This window comes from Grammomys surdaster, unplaced genomic scaffold (genome assembly GCF_004785775.1).
Source record: "Grammomys surdaster isolate TR1022 unplaced genomic scaffold, NIH_TR_1.0 125976, whole genome shotgun sequence".
Taxonomy (NCBI): domain Eukaryota; kingdom Metazoa; phylum Chordata; class Mammalia; order Rodentia; family Muridae; genus Grammomys; species Grammomys surdaster.
In genome coordinates, this window is record NW_021620792.1 from 2003342 (window position 1) to 2027734 (window position 24393).

The window sequence follows — 24393 nt, forward strand, 5'->3', positions numbered from 1 at the left end:
CTTGATGATCTGAGTTCAATCCCCAGAAACCATATAACCTAGAGAGAACTGACTCCACAGAGACGTTCTCTGACCTCCAGAAACACAAACAGACGTACACACACAATCTGCTCGAAGGATCTATCCATCAGATGGACGATATCTGTAAGAAGGGTTCCTGCTGCTGTGGAACACATGGCCAGAAGTTCCTGTCTCCATCTCCTCTCGGCTCCCACCGGACTCCTTCTCCATCTCTGCTTGGTCCCTGGTGTCATTGTGGCCTCTGTGAAGAGAGATGTCACAGCCAGTGTAGTTAATGTAATAGTCCCAGCATGTAGACCTAGTGAGTGCACAGAGAACCCCTGATGTGTGTGTGGATGAATGCTACCTCAGTTTAGCTTACATGTTCCTCCCATTTCCTGTTTCTGCTCCAACTTCTCGGAGACTCCCAAGCACATCCTGTGTTGTTATGTTCAGGTGGCTTACTATTGTGTTCTGTTCATACCAGTGCCTGGCATATAGTAGGTGTTCAATAAATGGGATGGCGGGTTCATAGCTATAGTGATTATGGAGCCCCTTGGCCTTTCCTGATCCAACTGTATTGGCCACATCTGCATAGACCACCCTGCTGACAAAAGATACTTCAGCTTGCCCAGACTTAGGGATCGAAGATGTCATGCTCGATTAGTGATGCCTGCTGTGGCATCGTTGAGTGGAATCTCAGGCCAGCCCCCAGGCTTAACTCTTCAAGCTTGATAAGGTGCCAGCCAGTGAGCAGCGTTGTGCTGTGTGGATGTCCACAGACAGTTCTGGAAACGTTTGCATTCCACAGTAGGTTCCAGAGACTCTCCACCAGTGTAGCCATAAGCCCAGCAACAAGCCTTTAGCTGACAGGCAAATCCCCTGCTTCCGTGTGTGTCTCAAATGAACTTGAGCTAAGATGGTGCGCAATCAGTGACAGCCACGTGTACTAGACACTCCTGGCACAAAGCAGCTTGAGCAAAAACACAATCTATTTCCTCGTTGGCTGAAAAGTTCATAGTCTTACCTGGAACGTCAGGCACAGCTGAATACAGGCTCTAAAGCAGTGTGCTTTCCTGTGCCGGCTTCCCCCACCCCGCTTTCTATGGGCTGTCTTCTCATTCATTGGAGGAGCTGTACCCCTCCCACCCCCCCACCTCCCAACACCCTCATCTCCACACCCCACTCCACTCCCACCCCCACCCCCACATCCAGGTGACATTAACCAAAGCAAGAACTGCCTTAACCTGGTAAAGTGAGCAAAAGCACCAGGTGTTCTCGGTCCTCAGCTCTGATTGGCTGAGCCTACTATGGGGGCGGGGCAGCAAGAGAATGAGTACCTTGTGTCACTTCCTGTCTCAGAAGCTGGGAGCGGATCGAGCCCCATCAGTGTCGTGTGATCTAGAAGCAGCGAGCCATGGTTCCCTTAAAGAAATGTGGGGTGCTTTGAGTGTGAGATGGGGTTAAAAGGAAAAGCCAGTCTTCTGTAGGCAAGATCGAACTGTTCATTTTAGGAAAAAGGATGGGAGACAAGAGGCCGCCCAGCAGATGGGCCCTGGAGCTGGATGGAAGGGACGCCAGGCATGGTGCCAGTCGCCAGCACCAACCTGCCCCCGGCTGGGGGGTGGGGGGCGGGGAAGCAGAATTCTCGGGATCAGGAATCTTCAGTCGGAGAGCTTGTCTAAATTTTTGCAATTTCTATTTTCTTGGCTGCAGAGCTGAGGGAACGCCAAACGGAAATAAAGTCCCTCTCAAACAACGCCAGCTTGTCGGCGCCTCGTGACACGCCTCGCACGGAGAGAAAGAGCCTTTTGTTGAAGGTTGTGGAGAAAGCAGGGCTGGGGGTCTGGCAGCCAAGGAAATGTATGGAGGCACCCCCCCACACACACACACAAGCATAGACCATAGAAAGAAACAAACACGGGAGGGAGAGTGGCTTAGACTGCCAGCAGGGATGGCAGGGCAGGTGTGAGGGTTGGAAATCCCAGCTCTGTCCTTGTCCAGCATCTGGCTTAAACTCCATGAGCCTTGGTTTCTGCATCTGTGGAATGGGGATGATTACATTTTTAAAAAGACTACACCAAAAGACAGGTATGCAGTCATTAGCCTGAGGGGCAGGGCCTGGGCCAAGGGACAGAGAACTCATTAAGGTGGTCTTCACAAATTCCAGGCCTTTCCTTGCAGACAGCATAAGGGAATTATCTTCCCAGCGTGAGGACCAGCAGCGGTCCAAGTCCTCCAGGCTGCACAAGATACCCCTTGCTTTGTACAGAGTGGACATGAACTGATGACTCACAGAATGCACTTGAGTTTCCTCCCAGTTGTGGAGGTCCCAGGCCCTCGAGTCATGGGGTCAGCTGGCTCCCCCAGGAGCTCTAAGGGGGAACCCATTTCCCCATCTTTTCCAGCTGCCGGAAGCCACCCACATCCCTTGGCTTGTGGTTTCCTCCTCTCTACTCAGGGTCAGCAGTACGTCACCTTCTGACATCTCTGCTTTCTTTGGGATACCACCTGCTCTGGCCCTGATCCTCCTCCCTCTCCTGCTCTCCCTCCCCCTCCATCTCTTCCTCTCCCTCTCTTTTCTCTCTTCCCTCTCTTCCTATCCCTCTCTTTTCCCTCCTCCATCTCCTCCCTCCTCTTTCCTCTTCTTCCTCCTCCCTCTCCTCCCTCCTCTTTCCTCTTCTCTGTGCTCCCCTGCTCTTTCTCTCCTCTTCCCACTCCCCCTTCTTTCTTGTCCCCTCCTATTTCTTCTCTATTTCCTCCCCTTTTTTTCCTTCTGTTTTTGAAGCAGAGTCTCAATGTGTAGCCCAGGTTGGCCCCAGACTCACAATTCTTCTGCCTTAGCCTCTAATTGCTGGGATTCTACCCCGCTTCCCTCCTTCCTCCCATGAGAGCCTCTGGTGACAGTGGAACCTCTTATATAAATTAAGATCACCCTCCCCCATCTCAAGACTTGAAACCCGGTTATATCTACAAAGTCCCCTTTAGTGTCATATTTGCAGGCTCTAGGTTGAGGGTTCAGTGTAGACCAGAGGAACATGCTTGACCCACTGAGGTTCATCTCAGTGAGACTATTATTGAAGCACAGAGAGGTGTCATCACTTACTCAAGGCCACTCAGCTTATAAGTGGCAGAGCTGGGACTCAGTCATATGCCCTGAGCCCTGTCACCCTTAGGTGCAGAAGCCCCATGAGGAGAGAGCCCCATGAGGCCAGTGTAGGCTAGATAGATGAGGCTACACAGCAGAGATGCACACACTAGTTAGTGCACATGCTGATGTATAGACACTGGTCCCCTCAGCCCTGCCTTCACTTGGTCTCAGCCGCTATCCAAATCCTGAGCTGACCCAGCTTCCAGGCTTCATCTCTTTAGAGGTGGGGGAGCCCCAGCAGTGCATCTAGAACTGGGGATCATTTCCATCACCATGAAGGAACAGCAGGAGGACAGTGTCTATGAAGAGAACGGAGGTGACCACTTCTCCTGGGGGTCCAGTCTCCTCTTTCTCCCTGATGCCCTTGACTCCCCTGCATCCAGGCTTTCTGTTCTTAGTCCTGAACAACACCAGAGTCTCTCAGTGGTCCTGTCTGCACCTCCTACCCCCTACAGCTGCCAGGCACTTCCTGTGGTGGTACCCTAAATCAGTAGCTACCATCCACAACCTTCCCCAATACCCTAGCAGGTGAACAGCCCAAAAGCTATCAAGCTTCTGCCTGAGGTCTCCCTGGCCTGCTCCATTTAGAGCCATCCTCTGTCCACCCCCAGCCTGGATACCCATCTTCAGATATCTCCCCCTCATTGGACTCTCGGTGTGTGTCAGTGGCCTCCTAGATCCCTCTGCAAGAGGCCAGTTTAATCCTCAGCCACCAGGTCATATAAACATCATACTGCCAAGCTTATTACATTGTGTGGCTTTTGTAACACCTAGTAGACAGGACACAGCATATCTCATATTTATCCCCAATAAGCTGGCACCTCCTGAGGGCAGGGACTCTCTCCAACTGCTTCCACAGTGTCTCTCTTCCTACTGGGTGCCCATCATTGGTAGCTGCTCAATCAATGTGCTTTGAGCTAAAAGAATGGGGGAATTATGAATGGGGAAAACATGAGTGAGGAAATTATGAATGGAGAAAACATGAACGGGTGGATGAATGAGTGGGTGAGGGCAGTCATCACTGGGCCACTCCTCTAGGGTGGGGACATGGGTTGTCTGTGGAGGAAAGATGGCCTCCAGCTGCATAGTTCTTCATGTGGGTGTGGTTTCTCCCCACCCTCCCAACCCTCTTCCACCATATCATCCACGGATAGCAAGACACCATCAGCTCTGTCTGGAGTATTCTCTGAAATGGATTCTCTGATCTGTGGAAATAAATGCCTTCTGGGTGGCAATGACCAGGTGGCCAGCGGAGTGGCCAGACTCTCTGCGTAGGTGTCTTGACCACCAGGAAGCCATGGTCCCCATGCAGGGAAGATATGGGCTCTACATCTGTGCCTGGGCTCGGCCATCTATCAGCCACATGGTCTCTGGGAGTTAGCTTCCCGAGCCTCAGTTTCTCTATCTGCAGGCCAGTTCTCTAGTGAGATACACCACAAGCTGGTATAAAAGGGTGCTAGGCAGTGGGGACACACAGCAAAGTCTTAGTTAAATACGAACTCTCCTGATTCTTAAGCACCATGTTTAAGCTAAAGGCACTAAAGGGGTTGTAGGAAGACTGCCTGTGAGCAACCCTCATATTCAAGAGTGCAAGGGATGGTATATTTCAAGCCTCTGAAGGTAAATAACTGCCAACTGAGAAAAAAAAATCTCTTAAAATTGATGGGAAGACAGGGACGTTTCAAGGCAGACCGAGGCAGTTCGTTGCCACCGAGACAACACAAGCAGAAGATTCTTAAAAAGATGTTATACGCAGTGGAGTAAGAAAGTCTCCACCAGGAAAGCATGAATCTCAAGGGAGGGGTGAATAGAGGAGAGCTCGGGAGGAATCTGTCATGGTGGGCTCAGAAAAGCAGTGGAGCCCTGATACTAAGCGAAAGTGAAGGACAAACATCTCCAGACAGAAAAGCAACCGATAAAAAGTAGGAAGACTAAACAGCTCTCAAAAATAATCCTAAATGCAAACTGTCTCAATTCACCAATAAAAGAGACATGGACTGGCTGACTGGGCTAGCAAAGACAGATCCAGTTTGATGCCGTCTCCAGGAAACACACCTCACTGGCAAAGGCACCCACAGACTGGGCCTCAAAGACTGGAAGTCAATCCTTCAAGCAAACAGAATCTGAGAACAAGTAGGTACTGTTCAGATAACAGGTAAAGGTGATTTCAACCCAATTAGTCAAAAGAGATAAAGACAGCAACATATATCCATAGAGAATATATAATAGGCCTACACATACATGTGCCAAACACTGGGCCTCTCAACTTCATACAAGGAACAGTAATGGATATAAAAGATCACACAGGACCTGATATATTCCTAGTGGGTGATGTCAATACCCCACACTCATCTCTAGATCAGGCATACAAACTCAAAACAGCAAGGAAATCTCAGAGTTAAACTACAGCACAGATCAAGCCGTTTTTCTAGATACAAACAGAACATACCATCCAACAGCAGCAGAATTCTTCTCCATAGCCCATGGAATCTTCTCCAAAATCAACCATATTCTAGACCATAACATCAAGTTGTACCGAATAGGAAAGAATAAAAATAATCTCTTCACGGTTATCATGCTAGAGGAAAACAAACAGGAAAAAAATCAATAGCAAAACAAAACCAACAAACAACAAAACGAAAACAAACAAACAAAAAACCCCAATGAGACCACAGAGACTGAATAAGGCTCTCTCTAGTGACCCATGGTCACGGAAGAAACCAAGAATCAAATGAAAGCAAAAGCCATCGGATATGGCTAGGGTATTTCTAAGAGGATTCTAAATAAATAACCTAACGATTTACCTCAAGGCTAAGAAAAACAAGAACAAGTCAGACTCCGGAGGACTAGACAGTAAAAAAATGATAAATAAAAGGGCAGAAGTTATTGAGATGGAAACTCAATAACATATTCAACAAAGAGTTAGGTTTTTTTTTTAAAGTAAGATTGACAAATTCCTAGTCAAACTAACCATAAGAGAGAGAAGGAACAGACTGATAAAATTAGAGATGGGAAGGAGAGAGGTTATCCTAGGTGCTAATGAAATCCAGAGAATAATTAGAGAATACTTTGAAAAGTTTATAGCCTCAAAGTCTAGAAAATCTGAAAGAAATGAATAAACTCCTAGACACATGTGACCTACTCAAACTGAATCAAAAAACATAAATGATCAGCGAGCTTGAAGCCATAACCAAATGACTCCTAATCAAAAACAGTCCAAGAATAGATGGACTTGCTACTAAGTTCTATCAAACCGCTAAAGAAAAGACAACACCAGCTTCCTACAATCTGTTCCATAAAACAGAAATGGAAGAGATGCTATCTAAACCATTCTATGAAGCCAGAATTTTCCAGATACCAAAACCGGGTAACAGGGCTGGAGAGATGGCTCAGTGGTTCAGAGCACTGGCTGCTCTTGCAGAGGACCTGGATACAGTTCCCAGCACGCACACGGCTGTTCACAATCATCTGTGACTCCAGTTCCAGGGGATCCAACATCCTCGTCTGAGCTCTAAAGCAGTGGTTTTCAACTTGTGGGTCACAACCCCACAGGGTCACATATCAGATGTTTACGGTACATTTCATAACAGCAAAATTACAGTTACAAAGTAGCAACAAAATAACTTTATGGTTGGGGGTCACCACAGCATGTGGAACTGTATTAAAGGGTAGCAGTATTAGGAAGGTTGAGAACTGTTGATCAATGAGGTTAAAGTAGAACTGTAAAGGAAGTGCCCCATCCAGCAGGGCAGTGAACAGGGTCCGGGGGCACCACTTGAAGGAGAGAATGGGGGAAAAGACGAACGCAAAGAACCACGGCTTGTCTACTTGGAAAAGACTCTAGAATACATAAAGGCTTCCTTTGGATAGGCAGACTTAATATTCTGCAGACATTACTGTGATTCTGGCCACAGAAGCAGCCATTTAACCCTTTCATGTCTCTCTTCTCTTCTAAATTGGGACAGTGATCACTCAGGGGCAACCCCCGTATTGATTGAATTAGAAAACCCATGAAGTATTGAATGTCATCGTGCCTGGCATGGAGTGAGCACCGGGTGAAGGCATCTCGTGGGGAGGAGGGTTGAGTTGGGGAGGAAGAGTGGTCCAGGCAGCCGTGACAAACACAAAACCTGAAGAACAGACCAGAATGTTGGATTTGGGTAGCAGATGGCTCCTTCGGGCTAGTGCCCAGAGGCCAGCTGGTCCTAACCCAGTCTGGGTCACAGTCCAAGCTGGGGAAATCCATAATTTAAAAAAAAATTCAGATACTCACCCAATTCATACCTGGCTCCAGAAGGATTGTGGACCACAGCTTCTCAGGGGCCGGACAATCAGCATCCGTGGTGTGAATGAATGCCCTGTGCACTGTGGGGGCTGAGGCTTCACCTTGGTACCACTCACCTCCAAGGACATGTCCTGCTCAAGTGGTGATGACCAGAATACCTCAAGGCACTGCCAAGCACCTCCTGAGGGTACAATGGTCTCTGGAGAACCAGTATTCTGAGCCACCTGCAGATTGCACCAGGTATCTTAGCTTGAACCACGGGCCTCTCCCTACCCCTCCTGGAATGCTGGCCTGGAACAGGTCTTGGAGGAGAAAGCACACTGGACCCACCTTGATCATCTGGCCGAGCAGAATTCACTAACTACCATGGGGGCTGACCCCATCAACAACAAAGTGCCTGACTTGCTATAGGTATGGGGTTTCTTCTTTGTCTTTTCTTTATTTCCTGTGATTCGGAGTCCTTCACATGCCAGCCAACCATCCCGCCACCATGTGACAGCTCTTTTTATTTCCTATTTTGAGAAAGGGTCCATGTAGTCCGCACAGGTCTTGAACTTATGATCCTCAGACCCTAGCCTCCAGAGCAGCAGGGGTGATAGGCTTGCACCTCCAGGCATGACTTGTTTCTCGAGCTGACCTACTGCCTCTATAAGTCATGACCCAGTGACCCAGGCAAAAACAGAAGCCCTGGAGACAGTGTCTTCTGTAACTGATGCAGCTATATGCTTCTGGTCTCCAGCCCTGGGGTGCAGAAGGCTTGGGGAAGCTGTTTGGCTAAACCACACTGTCCTCCCTCTCCCTCAGCACAGACACATTGGTGACAGCAGGAGGAGGGAGTGGAGCTTGAGATTCACTCCAGTGACATATTGATGGACCTATATATCACCCAGTATGGATGGAGCCACTCTGAGGGGTATCGACAGTAGGCTAACAGCGGTGCACGTGTAGATGCCTGCCTCATCCATCAGGCCCCACTGTTAACCAGATCCAGGCCATGTGGTCCCACCGTTGTTCCCCAACACAGCACTGCCCCAGCCACCAGATTAAGGAGCAGATCTGATCGTGTGTCCTCTTCCGTCGGTCACCCTTCTGTCTTGAATGTGAGCAGGAGGGGTGTGAAGAGCTGGACACTTGCAGTCTGGACGGCGGAGAGGGGTGTTGGGTGGTGGACAGGTCAGGGCCATCAGTGGTAATTACAATGGATACAATCTAGACGGGTCCAAGACAGATGGTCATGGAGAAAGCAGTCCTGTTCTGGGGAGCCCAAGGGCGGGGGACTGGAGACAAACTGGACTTCAGGATGGTGGGTATGTGACTTGGGGTGGGGGGGTTCAGGGCAGACAGAGGGTGGCAACTTGGGAGCTTGGGAGTAACTAGGGACCAGAGACCCCTACCCCACATTCTTCTTCTCTTCCCCTCTCCTCTCTCTCCACTCTTTCGTCTCCAACTCTCTTCTACCCGTTTGTCTCCTTGTGTGCCTGTTTTTCTCTCTCTCTCTACTTCCTGCCCCCGCTTGATACTCTTACCTTCTCTTCCATCTTCTTCCTCCTTCTCCCCTCCTGTCACCCCTCCCCCTCCCTCCCTCCCCATCGGGCTCTTCCCTTGTTCTTCCTTAGGTGGGCGTCTCCGTCCCCCTCCTCAGCTCCCCACATCACTCTTCCCCTCTTCTAGAATCATGTGCTACAGCCAGTTTTACCCTCAGGATGTTGCCTGACACTCTTTTATGACCTCTGCTTCTGTGGCTCAGTTCTCAGATAGAAAGCAGGAAGGGAGGAAGGGAGGGAGGGATGGAGGGAGGGAGGGAGGGAAGGAGATATCCTAACCCTTTGTACCAATGTGCAGAATAAATGCACAGTTCTGGGTGGCAGTAGGTTGACTTCCTGGTTTGCGTCTTTGCAGCTTTGTGTGTGAGTGGAGCACACACATCAGTCCCAAGAGGAGCGTAGCCTCGGGCCCCGCCCTGAATCCAAGCGCCTCACTCACAAGTGGCTCATTTCACACGTGCCTAAGTCTCAGTTCCCTCCTCTGGAAAATAAAAGGTGAAAAAGTCCTTGCGGCTCCGTCACCGTCCCGGCGGCGCAGCTGCGGTGGAAGAATGGAATACCAGGTGTGAACTCTCAGGCACTGTATATGCAAGATGCCTGCGAGTCCTCAGAGATGGCTTATAAGACAAGGCCTGCGTCTACCTCCTTTCCTACCCAGCCCGGTCCTCTCTGCTTCTCCTGATGGCTACATCTAGTCCTTCTTCTGCCCCCACCTTCCAACCTTCCCCACTTCCGGTCCCGCCCCAGACAGAGTTCAGCCATCCAGATGTTTGGTTTTGTGGCTTGAATTTACACCTCATGGGTCAGTCTGAACGACACCGGGTGAGGACTGGTTGGATGTGAGGGTGGGACCACATCAAGCAGGCCTACGTCATGTCACCAACGCGTGGATTTTGTCTCGATGCAAAGGATCATTTGATACCAACCTTTTGATTGATCACCTCTCCGAGCTAGAAGGTGTAGGAACCAGAGAGAGAAATACACATTTTTTTCTCTCCACCAGAGCCAGCCTGCATCCTCAACTGCCTCTTCTATAGGCCCTCCTGTGAGGGTCGCATCCAATTACAGATGGACCTCAAAGTCCATCATCTGTCGTCCACAACCTGCATGGCTCTGGAGGCTCCCACGAGAGTAAGAGTCCACAGGTGTTTGCCACGTACTGGGTTTGCATTGAACACTTTACAAACATTTTTAGGGGGTGACTGGGGGAATGGTGTGCAGCTTGTGGTGAATGCATTTCCTGAGATGAAAATCTCCATCCACTGGAGCCTCTTCCCTTGATTTAATAACAAATGCATTGAACACGAGAGTTGGGTGTTTTCTGCCCATTTTGAGGGTGGCCCACAGACAAAGTATCATCAGAGACACCGAAAGATCCCCGAAACTTCCCCCAACACACACACACACACACACACACACACACACACACAGAGAGAGAGAGAGAGAGAGAGAGAGAGAGAGAGAGAGAGAGAGAGAGAGAGAAGGAGGGAGAGAGAGAGAGCAGGCTATCTGGGAGACATGTGTGCACACCTGACTTGTATGAATACGCTAATTTCAAATCCTCCCTTGATTTTAGAAGCATCAAAATAAGGGAATAAGGGTCAGGGTGTGAGGGTGTGGCTCAGTGTATAGAGTGTGCTTCAGGCAAACATGAAGTCCTTGGTTCCATCACTAACATCATATAAATTGGATTTGAGGGTGCTGCCTGTGGTCCCAATACTCAAATGGTAGAGGCAGGAGGATTGGAAGTTCCAGTTCATTCCTGGCTACATAGTGAGTTCAAGGTCAGTCTAGGCTACAGGAGATCCTGTTTTAAAGAACAGCCTCCTCCTATAAACAATCAAACAAACAAAACATCGAGGCGGAGGATAACAAGTTGAGAGTGGATGATTTAAGGATATTCTTCATCATTTCAGATGAAGAACTTGGGGCTCAGAGAGGCAGAGTTCCTTGTCCAAGGTCACACAGCAGAATCACAGCTCAGATCTCTCAGGGTCGTGTTGCCTACAGCTTCACACAGAAGGGCCTCCGAGGACAGCTGCAGAGGGTAGAGGGAGGAATGGCCTCCATGGACTTCCTACTACACTTCATCCCACCCTCAAATAAAAGAGGCCATTGTCACTGACATCTGTGAGAGTCAATTCCTGGCTTCTGATGGTATCAAAGGCCAGTCACACTCCTTGTCAACCAGAAAGATCACCCCAGTTTACAGCCTCAGGTCTGGCTGTGAATATCCCCAGGATTTAGTTTTTATTTTTCCATTTTTCACTTGTCTGCAGCAGGCGTGTGTGTGTGTGTGTGTGTGTGTGTGTGTGTGTGCTTGCACATGTGGAGGCCTGAGGCAGATGTTGAGAAACCTCCTCCACCTTGTTCACTGAAGCAAACCCGAGCTTGCCAATGTCTTTCAGTTTGTTTATTTTCAAGACCTGGTCTCTCTAGGTAGCTGCGGCTGTCCTGGAACTCACTGTGTAGACCAGGCTGGCTACAAATCAGAGATCCACCTGCCTCAGCCCCAGAGTGCTGGGATTAAAGGCATGAGGGTCACTGTCCAGCAGTACGGCTAGTCTTGGTGGCCAACTTGCTCTGGGAATCCCTGAGTCTGCTCTCTGAGGCTAGAATTATAGACAGCTCACCGCACCCACCTGACACTTACATGGATTCAGAACTTTGATCCTCATATTCATGTAACAAATGATTTAACCCCTGTGCCATCTCCTGGTCCTGGTCCTCGTCCCCAGCTTTGACATGCACTCTACAGAGTTTTACCATGGTGTTGGTGTGCCATTTTGAAACATGCTGCAATGACCTGTGAGGAAGGGCCTCTGGCTTGCCATGTGATTCTCACTGCGTGTCACTCCCTCAGGGAGTACGGTGAGGTCTCAGTTAGCTGCCTCTCTCCAGTGTATCGCCATGTCTCACCCTCAGTGTGACCTCAGCGTTAGCTGAAATGATGTTGGTCCTTTGTTGGCTTGCCTGTGATCTTTCTTCCTTCATTCATATGCCAGCCTGTGGGAATGTCAGCCTATGGGAATGCCAGACCATGGGGGATGCCAGACCATGGGGATGCCAGCCTCTGGGGCAGAGATCAGATTTGCAGTCTGCACTGGGTCCCAATGACCAAGAGAGCCTGATACATAGCAGTGTTGCACTGAGGAGTCAATGCAGATGGGTGGGTGGATGGGTGGAAATGAATGGACACATGAGTTATTGGTGGATGGGATAGAAGGATAGAAAGATTGGTAGATTGGGTAGAAGGATAAATGGATGGATAGTTAAATAGAAGATGAGTGGATGCTGGATGGATGGATAGATGGGTGAGTGAATGGGTGAGTGCGAGGGTAGATGGGTGGGATGGGTAGATGGATAGATTGATGGATGGGTGGATGGTGGGCCTGTGGATGGATGGATGGATAGATGGATGGGTTGGTGGACGGGCAGATGACTGAATGATGGATTGATAGATGAGTCAATGGGTAGATGGATGGATGGACGGATGAATGCATGGATGGATAGATGGACAGATGAGTAGGTGAGTGGATAAATGGACTTTAGACAGCCTGAAGCTTTGAAGAGATTACTTTTCTGTCCTGGACTGTGAGCCTCCAAAGGAAGGTCACCTATGAAAACACAAACAGTTTGAAATATCATTACCATGAAGCCAGAAACAGAGCACAGAAGAAGAAACTTAGAAAACTAGCCTAGATGACGGGTACATAGTCATGTGGGTTCTCGCTGATCTTCTTCTTCTTCTTCTTCTTCCTCTTCCTCTTCCTCTTCCTCTTCCTCTTCCTCTTCCTCTTCCTCTTCTTCTTCTTCTCCTTCTTCTTCTTCTCCTCCTCCTCCTTCTTCTTTTCCTCCTCCTTCTCCTCCTTCTCCTCCTTCTCCTCCTTCTCCTCCTCCTCCTCCTCCTCCTCCTCCTCCTCCTTCTAGATGTATTTATTTTATGCATATGACCACACCACACTGTCCTTGACACACCAGAAGAGGGCATCAGATCCCATTCCAGATGGTTGTGAGCCACCATGTGATTGCTGGGAATTGAACTCAGGACCTCTGGAAGAGCAGTCAGTGCTCTTAACTGCTGAGACATTTCTCTAGCTCCCCGATGATCTTTTAGATAGATAAGAATAGTGAGAAAATCAAACATGGTGACCTACCTCGCACACCGCTTTCCTTGTTCCACATGCCTTCCTTTGGAACCCTCAAGAACTCAGGAGGCTGAACTTTAGCCTTTGTCCATTCTCACTGGCTCAAGGGTAGCCCTGGACCACTGGCCTCTCGGTTTGCTTTTCCCCAGGGACCAGTGAACATCTTCTGTAAACTACAGGAAAGCTTCCCATCTTTGGGGCGGAGGTGGTCTTGGTCCAAGGATGGCTTGGTGAGGGGATCCCAAGCATCTCTTAGTGAGGAGCCAACCTTCTGATCCAATTGACCCAAAAGGCTTGGAGCCATGGCAGCCTGGTCCCCTATCTGTCCAGGACTTTCTTTGGACATTAGCCCAGCAGAGTGAAAAGAGAGGGATCCACTCTTCCAAAGCCAGCCTTGTCTCTACCACACCTCTCCCTCCTACTTTTCTTCCTTCCCTCCTCCCTCCTATGTCTTCCTTTCTCCCTTTCCGTCTTCTGTGATTAGCTCTGGGGTTCAACAATAACATTATCTATGTGGGATCCCCTGATTGGCAGCCTGAAGAGTCTGATGTAACCCTTTACGTCTGCTTCAGGACGAGGGTAGACATAAAGGTTACCAGTGGCCTCGATCACTTAAGGATGCTACCAAAGCTTGTGACCAGCGACCCAGGCCTGCTTCATGGAGGCTACAATTCAGCCACATAGAACAGCTGAGGGACTTGGGAAGGCGAGCATGTGTCTGTTACATTGTCTTAGGTCTGAATTTAGGCAAGAAACCAGATCTCCTGGACCTTCTGCTTCCTCTTTGGAGCAAGAGTGGAGACATCTGTGTTACAAGGTGGTGGGATTATAAGGCCAGCCAAAACTGGTATTCTAACGGGGGTGTTTGTAGCTGTGAAAAGGGATTTCTGGGGGAGAATTTCAAGCAGCTGGCTTTATCTAGTGACAGACACGTTATCACAAGTTGCTACAAGCCCATGAATGCTAGCAGGCAGGTTGTTATAAAAACTGAGGCCCTTGGGACTGGGGTAAGTTCCCTTCTTGTGAGGGCAGGATTGGCCTGGAGCTAAGAGCTATGTTTTAGCCTCACCCGTACTCAATGAGGGGCTCTTGAGAGCTGGCTTCAACTCCTTTGCTGGTGTCTCAGGTTGGCACTTTAGACCCAGCCTCCCAAAGAGAGAGTGAAGACCTCCTGAACACCCTGCTCAGGGGAAGCCTGGGAGGGCTTCCGGGCTCCAGGTGTCCTCCACATCCTGAGAGGTATTTCAGAAGGTGGGCACACACCGCCATGCTGGGGAGATCGTGCAGCTGGGAGAGTTTGCTCAATAAAGGTGAGGGCCCGAGTTCAGGCTCCAGCACCCTGTTTACGGTGGTGTGTGTAACTCAGACAAGAGAAATCCCGGGGCTCACTGGGCAGCCAGCCTTGGTGAATCTGTGAGCTCCCAGCTCATTGTAGACCCTGTCTCCAAAAACAAAGTGAAGAAGAATTGAGGAAGCCAGGTGACATCCATTTCTGGCCCCTACATGCACACGTGGCATTCCCCTACATGAGGTTGGGGAATCTGAGGTGTTTTCTAAGAGATGGAAAATTAAAACACGTTATCTCTGATCCCTCAAAGATCACAGCTTGGGCTGAGACAGGCTCCTTGGCCATCAGTGAGATTCAGACAGGAGTTAGTTCTTGGTGACAAGAGACCAGATACGCAGGAGGGAGGACCAGGCCTGAATCCTGCCGGAAGGGGCTCTGCAGAGTCTGGGATACAGCATATCTTAGACAGGCTGATCCCTCAACCTATGAACTCAGTTCTCAAAGCCTTCCAGGGGGCACCCTTGACCCAGAATGAACTGTAGTTCTTTGGAGTTTGCTTTTTTTGAGATCTGAGTCTCCGACCATCTCACGATCACGCCAACTGAGCCGCCATCTTGGCGGCAGATCCTGGGACTCTGCCTGGTAACAGGTGACTCAGCAGCAGTTACGGAACACATCCGAAACACCGAGGCTACTGTTCACCACCCTCTCTTAAGTGTGTTCCAGAATGATCTCCTGGAGGGACACAGCCTTTTAAGCCTCAGATTCGCCATCCTCAAGCTGTTTGATGAGACTTACCCAAGCATCCTCTGAAGATGAAGGGGATTCAGCCCAAAATGACATTAGATTCATATTTAACACTAGGCTCTCACTCCCTCATTTTCAGTCTCCGTCCAGTTCTGCATCTCTCACTGGCTGCTATCCACTGAAAAAAAAAAAAAAAAAAAGAAGCTTCTTTGACCAAGGTAGAGAGTGTCCCAGGTCTGTGGGTATCAAACACAAATTTGTCATTTAACAAAACGGCAATAACATGTTCCCTCTTAGGGCCTGTGACACACTCACTTCCTCCACTCATGGGGTTTACCTGGGGTCACAGCACCAGGCATGAATTCCCTCCTGTGGAGCAGGACCCAAACACAATCAGAAAGTTGGTTGGTTGCTTACAAAACACGCAGACCACTATTGCATCTGCCTTGACTGGCAGGTCCGGATTTGCAGGAAAAAGGGTCTAAGGGAAGACCATCGATGCCTTTCCTCCTCATAGCTGCTTGCATAGTGCCTTCACCACTACCAAAGCCAGCCAGCAAGGAGGAAGCTTCCTGGGTCTTGTTTTATTGCATGCATTTGTGAAGCTCTAGAATAAAGATGAATATATTTTTAAAAGATCGATCCAGTCCCGAAGAAATGACACTAGCTATGGGGTGGGGGGGGGAGAGGGAGAGGAAAAGAGAGAGAATCCCTCAGCATCTAAGAGAGCAAGCTGTGCCAGGGGAGCTGGAGTCTGGGTTGTCCTGTGCTCTGAAAGAAGAACTCCCTTTCCAGGCTACCTGCGGAAGCAGACCCTGAGCAGGTCTTGTGGGCAGAGAGCTCATTTGAGATGAAGGAGGAAGTGAGAGAGAGCAGAGGAAGGGTGTGACACTGTGTTTAGGAGCACCTTTCTGCTCTGCGCTCAGTATGTAACTGGGATCAGGGCTCAGTCTATAACTGGGATCAGGACTCAGTATGTAACTAGGATCAGGGCTCAGTCTGTAACTGGGATCAGGGCTCAGTCTATAACTGGGATCAGGGCTCAGTATGTAACTGGAATCAGGGCTCAGTATGTAACTGGGATCAGGGCTCAGTCAATAGCTTGGATTAGAGCTCATGTTGTGATTCAATCAGTGGTTGTGCCCCCAGCTCAGGATGTAACATGAGTTAGAGTTTGGCAAAAAGTGGGGGTGGTGCTGGAGTTGAGGATCTGGGGACTTGTCTCAGCGGGTGAAATGCTTGCTGTATGAATATGAGGACCAGAGTTCAATTCCTAGCTCCTGTATCAAAGCCACATAAAGACAGGTGAATATGGCAGCCTGCCTGTAACCCCAGCAATGGGCTGCACCGTCAGGGAAGCCCCGGTGAGGCTGACTAGCCTAGCCGGCTTAAGTGAAGCACTCCAGGTTCAGTGAGAGATCCTGCCTCAGTACCTATATGGTGGAGCAATTGAGAAAGATACCTGAAGTATCCTGGGTATATACACACACATACGCCTGCGTGCACGTGCACACACACACACACACACAGAGGCACCTGCATATACGCCTGCACACTTACATTCAAACATGCATACATATATGAACACATACAGAAAGGAAGAAAATGACACTTTGGATTGTGAGTGGGAATAGGGCTCACTCAAGCTGTAATAAGGCTTGAGGCTTGGGTTGAGCCAGGATCAGGGATCAGACTATAACAAGGGTCAGGGCTGAGTCTATAACCAGCATCAGAGTTCAGGTTCCAACAAGAGCCAGGGCTTGCTCTGGAGCCAGGATGAGAGTTACACCACTAGCCTGCATGCTGGAGGCTTACACCCCCAGAACCTGTGTGCCGAGCATTGACTTTGCCTCCCCCGAGGAGTAGTCCTCTGTTCTGACTCTACTTCCCCAGGAGGAGCGTCCCTTCCTTGCCCTGTAGCCTCGGGCCCCCTGCTTGGGCTGGGCATGACCGTGGGCACCACGAGCTCCAACTAGGTACCCTATGCTTCTTTCCTTCCTCCCTCCCTCTGCCGCCAGCTGCCGGCTCCGTCTGCTCGCTCCCTCTCCTCTCCCCCTCTCTGCCTCAGAGACAGCTATAAGTCTCCCGTGAAATATATACAGTGTAAATATATAAAAAGCTTGTGCCTGCCTGCTGCTTATGTATTCATGAAATAGTAAATAAATTTTATGGGATAATTTGAAGGCTGCCAGGGAGCCGGGAGATGAAAACGAAGGCCTAATGAGATGGAATATCGGGGCAGCACACGCGATCGATCGGCTGCTGCAGGCTCGACTGGGAGGAGCCTGGCTCCGGGGGCCCAGGGCCACAGGACGAAGTGCTCCGAGGGGCTTCGGGGCTCATAAACCATGGCAGCCGTGGAGGGAAGCTGGGGAAAGCCTGCAGAGAGGAGACGCAGTCTGAATTCTTTCCCTCGCTTTGCCGGGGAATGCACTGTGAACCAGCTGAGTGGCTTCTGTGTGCCTCAGTTTCTCCATGCGTCTGGCGAAGGCCTGGACAGTCCCCTCAGAATCGCCGACATGCTTACTGAGTTTTTAGTGGTCTCTCCGCCACACTCGCCCACGGCCCGAACAATCTAGTTTATTCAATTAAGTTTTGGCTTTCCTATCTCTCAGTAACGATCGACTGATTAGATAAACAAGGGAATGAATGAATGAATGAATGAATGAATGGATAAGGAAAAAAAATCCAATCCTGCTCACTTTTTCTCACTCCTACGTCACCACCTTGGCTGAAGCCACCAGCAACTACTGCTTGGACACCTCCTCAGGAGACTCTATTAAGGCCATGGCTGCCTATAGGTCATTTTCCCATAGCCACTAGAGGGCTCCTGCTAAGCTAATAAATCAGGCCATGTCCCGCTTAGTCTCTCCTGTGTCTCTCAAGGGATCTGTCCCCTCTGGTCCCCATCCCTTCACCTCTCATGCCGCTCCTGGGTTGCACCTCAGGGCCTTTGCACTGCCTTTCTCCTTCTTCAAGCAGACTTCACCCTCCATTCCAAGTTTCCCCCAAACCCTGGCCTTCCTGAGCCCTCTGCTCAAAACCCAGCTGCCCACCCCCTCTTCCACTTCTCCTTTCCCCCTGATTACCCCCAGGAGACCTCTCATCCTAACATGCAGCAAATCCCCCTCCTGTGGGATCCAGAGAAGTAGAGGTTTTGGGGGCGTTCATGGCAGGTCCTCCAGGTTCCCAGAACACTATGCAGCATGCAGTAGACACTGTCGGTGAGTGAACGACTAAGGGACTTTCTAAAACTGGTTTCTTCATACATCTAAAGTTTAATTAACTAATTAGTTATGCTGGGAATGGGTGCCAGGGCCTCACACACGCCAGACGTCACTAAGTTGCTCAGGTTGGTCTTGAACTCACTTCGTCAGCCAAGCAGGCATTTCATAGTGGGCCTTTACAGTGAGGTCATAAGACTGGGAAAGGCCAGCCCACACAGGACCTTGGCAGACCTCAAGACAAATTCACCAGACAGCAGGCCAATGTTGTGCCTTGAAGAATGAATAGATGTTTTTTTTTTTCCAGGAATGTCTCCTCAGGGTCTGTGAGATTGTTGGGAAGTCTGTCTTAGAGTTGACTTAAATTCCACATACTGCAGTTTCAGCTCAACCGTGTTCTCAGGGGGAGCCTGTGGAATGGACTTCACGCACCCGGAATCTGAAGCACATGGCACCTCAAATCCGAGGTCTTTCTTAGGGTGTGAGAACAGGATTCACAACTGGGTTCCATCACTCACTTGATTCCCGAGCTTCAGGTATATCAATAAGCGAGCAGAGGGGGCTGCACCTAAGTAAACAGCAGAGAAGCGGTAAAGAAGTAAAGCACTAAGTTCCAAGCCAGACTCATAGTAAGCACCCCACTACAGTAGCTGGATCAGTGTGGTCATATGACCACAGGGCCCACTTTTTCTGGTCCACACGATAGTCCAGGGCTCCCCCAGGAGCACGCTGCTAGCTGCTAAGGGGATTTTCCCCATGTGAGCAAAGATGAATACAACCTATATGTTGGCCATCCTGATCAGAAACAAGTGAGCTCTGGGTGCCAGGCACTACCAGTCAGTGGGTTCTCTTCACCTTCTCCCAAATACCTTTCACTTGTCTTTTCCTCCTCTGCTCACCCTCCCTTCCGACGCTCACCCTCCTCCCTTCTGATGATCACCCTCCTCCCTTCCAACACTCACCCTCCTCCCTTCTGATGCTCACCCTCCTCCCTTCCAACACTCACCCTCTTCCCTTCTGATGCTCACCCTCCTCCCTTCCGACACTCACCCTCCTCCCTTCTGATGCTCACCCTCCTCCCTTCCGACACTCACCCTCCTCCCTTCTGATGCTCATCCTCCTCCTTTCTGCTCCAATCCAATCGCAGAGATCTGCCTGCCTCTGCCTCCCAAACGCTGGAATTAAAAGTGTGTGCACCACCATGCCTGACTCTCCTAGCATCTGAGTGTGCTGCCCCCACTACTCAGGTGCAGGCTTACCTCTTTCTTTTGAGGTCCTGTCTCTTGGGGTCTCCTGACAGCCTTCCTGCCCCAGTCTCCAGTCTTGGCTCTCTGCTCAGAGTTTCCTCGGGGCTGTCAAATGAAACACCTGGCCACAGCTCTCTCCTGGATACTCCATCTTGTCTCTCTCCCAGGGTTCCAAGGGACACAAGCCTTGGGCTCTTCCTTATGGCTCAACATCCGGAGTCACAGAACGTCAGATCCATCAGTGAGAGTACTCACGACTGTGGTCCATGTTCAAGTGAGCACGGCCCACCCCCAATTGCTCCTCCATATGTCCATCATCCCTGCAATCTGGAGGAGTACTGAGGCAGAAGGATTGCCAATTCTGGGCCATCCTGGGCTACACAGCGAGTGCCCTGCCTCAAAACAGATAAATAGATAGATATGTATTTTAAAAATGGCCTTTGCTTTGAAAATACAGGATGGCTCAGACACTGTCACCCCTTCCCGGTTTCTCTTCCGTAAGAACGGAGCTGTCCACGAATGTACCCCCCCCCCGTGTTCCTGGGGAAGGAGGAGGGTATGCAAACAGTTGGCCCTGCTACTTGCACTCCAGAAACTACTCAGATCACAGATGTCACTCAATAATTGTTTCTTCGATGTGTAAACGTCTCCGGAATGGTATGATGCAGAATCCAACCCCCTGGCCCCATGTGACTCACGAACTTGGCTTGGCGACCAGCGCCCTCCTTGAACCACCTCCCAGAATAGTGTCTTGCGCTTGCGCAGCAGGTATTTTCCCTAAGGAGCTGGCTTCCTGGGCCCTGCCAGAGTCTTGGTCTTGTCTTCTCTTCCGGACACCAAGCAGCCTGTGAGGAGGGGGTTGCCCTTGATGAATTCGATGACCCTATGCAGAACAGTGAGCTGGGAGAGCCTTTGCCCGGCTTGAGGCTGTCCGTGGATGAGGCCTGGGAAGTGGGGTGGACGCGTCCCACCCTGCCTGTCTGCAGCCACCTCCTCCGTGAGTCAGGAAGTGTTTTCTTTCTTCACTCAAACCAATCTTTACATCGATTTCCACACCTCCACCTCCTGCCGCAGCTCACAGGCAGCAAGAGTGCCCGAGTGCGTTAACTTTACCCACAAACTCCAGTGTGACTGCCACTGTCACCAGCTGCTGCAGTAGCGACCAGGCCACAGACTAACACCATTCTCACAGACAAACCTCACTCTCTTCTAGGATCCATTTGAGAGAAAGCTAGGCGAGTCATGTATACTTTAGCATTGTTTGAGCACCTACTGTGTACCAAGTCAAACCCAGGCTGGGGAGATGCCTCGGTGTTAAAGCTTCTACTACATAAGTTGAGGACCCGAGTTCAAATCCTCCAGATGCCACATAAGTGCCAGGTAGATGTGGCGCCTCACCTGAAATTTCAGCCTGGGGGGGTGGAGACAGGGGACCCCCGAGAGGGCTGGCCAGCAAGACTAACCATTTCCTCAAGCCTTAGGTTTGAGAGACTCTGCCTCTGAATAAGGAGGAGGAGCAATGAGGGATGTAGCCACATACACACGGGAAAATGGAAAAGGAAGCTAAAATCAAGTCACATTGGTTCATCCAAGTAACACAGAATGAACTCTTGGGTTGCCGTCAGCCCTCAGTAACCACGGGTTCAGCATCTAGAAGACCCAACTGGCACCATATCAAAAGGCTGGAGGTGCAGCATGAGCGCCTTCCCAGCATGCCCTGGGAAAAGAAATAAATTAGATAAATAAAATTAACCATCCTCCATCTATATCTACCATTTCCCCTATCCTTATTCTCCAGATAATAGAGTGTAGCTGTCCCTATGCAGACACACGGAGATGGCGGACACTTCAAACCCAGCACTCAAGAGGGCGCAGGCACAAGGATCATGAGTTCAAGGCCAGCCTGGTTACATAGCAAGACCTGATTTCAAAAGAGAAAGGGTCATGGGAAAGGACCAGGGGGTATATGAGGTATGGAGAGACCAGGTTTGCAAATCATTCTTTCTAATCTGTTCTGGGTGTGTGTGCACCAGTACACGAATGGACATATATGCAGGGGGTGATATGCCTGTGTGTCTGCATGCAGAGATCAGGGCGGGACAGTAAGTGTCTTTTATCACACTCAACCTATTCCCTCAGGATGGGGTCTCTCTGAATCAGAAGCTTGCTACTTAAGCTGGGCTTTCAAAATCCACCTGTCTCCACATTCCAGTAGTGTGTGTGTGTGTTGGGGGGGCAATACGCAGGCACATGCACCCATGCCGGAATTTTTCTGTGGGTACTGGGGATTTGAACTTGGCTCCCCTGAAGACTTTCCCCCAGCTCCCTGTCTTGTTTCTCAGCTTTTAAACTGTATGCACAACACCCAGAAGCCCCAGAAGATAGAACGAATGAAACCCTCATTCCCATCTTCCAAAGTCTGACAGCCTCATCCCTAGTCAGCAGGATTCATCCCTTCATACGTCCATATGGGACACACCCAGATTTTTCTTGCTTGTCATTATACCCTAGATCACACAGGATGGTAATATTCCTTTTTATATATTCTATCGAAACAGTGTGCTGTATGCATCTCCGGCATTGTGATACATTTCTGTTTCGTTTTATATTCTCTACAGCGGCGAACCTCCCATTCTTTTATACGACTGCATAGTATTCCATCAGGTGGCAGTACCAATGTCTATTAGCCCGGATCCTTTATCTATAGGCACATGGGACTTTTTTCTTTTTTAATTGTGAAACATTTTTGGTTGTACCGTCCTTTGAAAGACCATGAAACAGAACCCAGCCCTTCTGGAGAGATGAGTGGAAGAGGAGGAGGGGGTTTCTCTCGTCGCTACCCACAAAGCATCATTAAGCCCTGTGCTTCCCCACTCAGCTTTTATTAAATTATCCCAATTTGTCCTTTCAAATAGATGTCTTTTCTTAAGTAGTGATTTACCACAATTAAGCCCCCCAAAATTAAATTAAATGAATTACGCCTCTCAGGTTGGGTGTCTGCAGGACCTGAAGTTAGATGCAGCAAGGGTCTAGATGCTATTAAAAGCGAAGGCAGGGGGGAACTGTGTGCTGGGTTAGAAGGGAAAATTCATGGCTCCACTGATATGCCATGATAAATAATTATGAGTTATTAATTTTAAATTACATCTTTAATGCGATGCATGATTTTAATTCCCCTTACAGTATTAATATCGGACTGGCTTTGATTAATTTAAGGCAGAACAGAAAGGTGCCAATTAAGGAAGCTGGTTGGGGGCTTGGAGGTGTTCAGAGCTGTCTCCTGGTACCCCTCGCTGGGGGCCCAAGGTCACTGCTCAAGGGAATCTGCAGATCGTCCCCAGGAACCCAGGCTGGGCCATGTCAAAAAGAATGGGAGATGGATGTTAACCCTTGGTGCATCTTCAGTGACAGACAGAGAGAAAGGAGGCCTGATCCTTCCGAAGTCAGAGGAACGCTACACAGCAGCTAGGTGGTTCCTACAGTGAGCATAAGAAGAAAAATTGACTGCAGTTCCTAGTATGATATTCTGAATGCCTTTTTACCAGTAAAGCTTCGTTTAACAAATAAGAGAAAGAAAAAAAGAAAAAAAAGCCCTGAGGGATGGGCTCTGAGACAAAGCCTTGCTCGGTAGACCAAGCTGGGCCTCGAACTTGCAGCAATCCTCCTGCCTCTGCCTCCAATGTGGTGAGATTATAGGCATGCACCACCAGGACCCACTTTAAAAGTCGATCTGTATCAGGTGTGATGGCCCATACTTGGGAGGTTGAGACAGGAGGATTGCGAATTTGAGATCAACCTGGGTTACAGAATGAGACAGATGCTCAAGAAGGGAGAGAGGAGAGGGAAGAGGGATGGAAGGAGGGAGGGAGAGGGAGAGAGGGAGGGAGAAGGAAAAGAAGGGGAGACTGAAACCCATGAATTAGCAGCCAAGATGCCTTAGATTGAGGGTAAATTTAAGCGGAAAGAAAATAAATAAATAAATAAATAAATAAATAGTCACATAAAGCCTCCTTGTCTTTTTTTCTTTTAAAGGTTTATTTATTTATTTTATATCTATGAGGATCCTTTAGCTATCTTCAGACACACCAGAAGAGGACATCAGATCCCATTACAGATGGTTATAAGCCACCATGTGGTTGCTGGGAATTGAACTCAGGACCTCTGGAAGAGTAGTCAGTGCTCTTAACCACTGAGCCATCTCCCCATCCCCAAGTCTCCCAGTCTTGCGTGTGAGATTCAACAAGAGAAGCCACGCTACTGATGGCAACGGAAGCTAGTGACGCTGGGGAGAACATCATCCCAGCTCCAAGCAAAAGAAAAGCAAGAAATCAATCCATGGTCTCCAGTTAGGTCGGGGGTGACTTTCACAGCAGCTCACGGTCATAGAAGATGCCTCAGGCCACCTGCCATCAGAGCCTCATTTTAGGTTAGCGTTCAACTCAGCCAAGACCTGCTTTCACAGATAGCAAAGCTTGGATTAAAGTTATTTCTTAGAGTTTTAAGAGTGGTCCCGGGCCCTGAGAAATTGTTTCCGGGAGAAGTTGGGTGAAAAAAAAAAAAGAAAAAAAAAAAGCAAAGCCAGGTCTGGAGATGTACTCTATAACTACAGGATCTGAGGCAGGAGACTTTCTCAGACTCGCTGGCCAGCCAACCTGGCGGAAAGGTTCAGTGAGATATCCTGCCTGAAAAACAGAGGGAGAAAAGTTGAAGATTATGTGCACGCACACGTGCATGCATGCATGCGCGCGCACGCGCACAC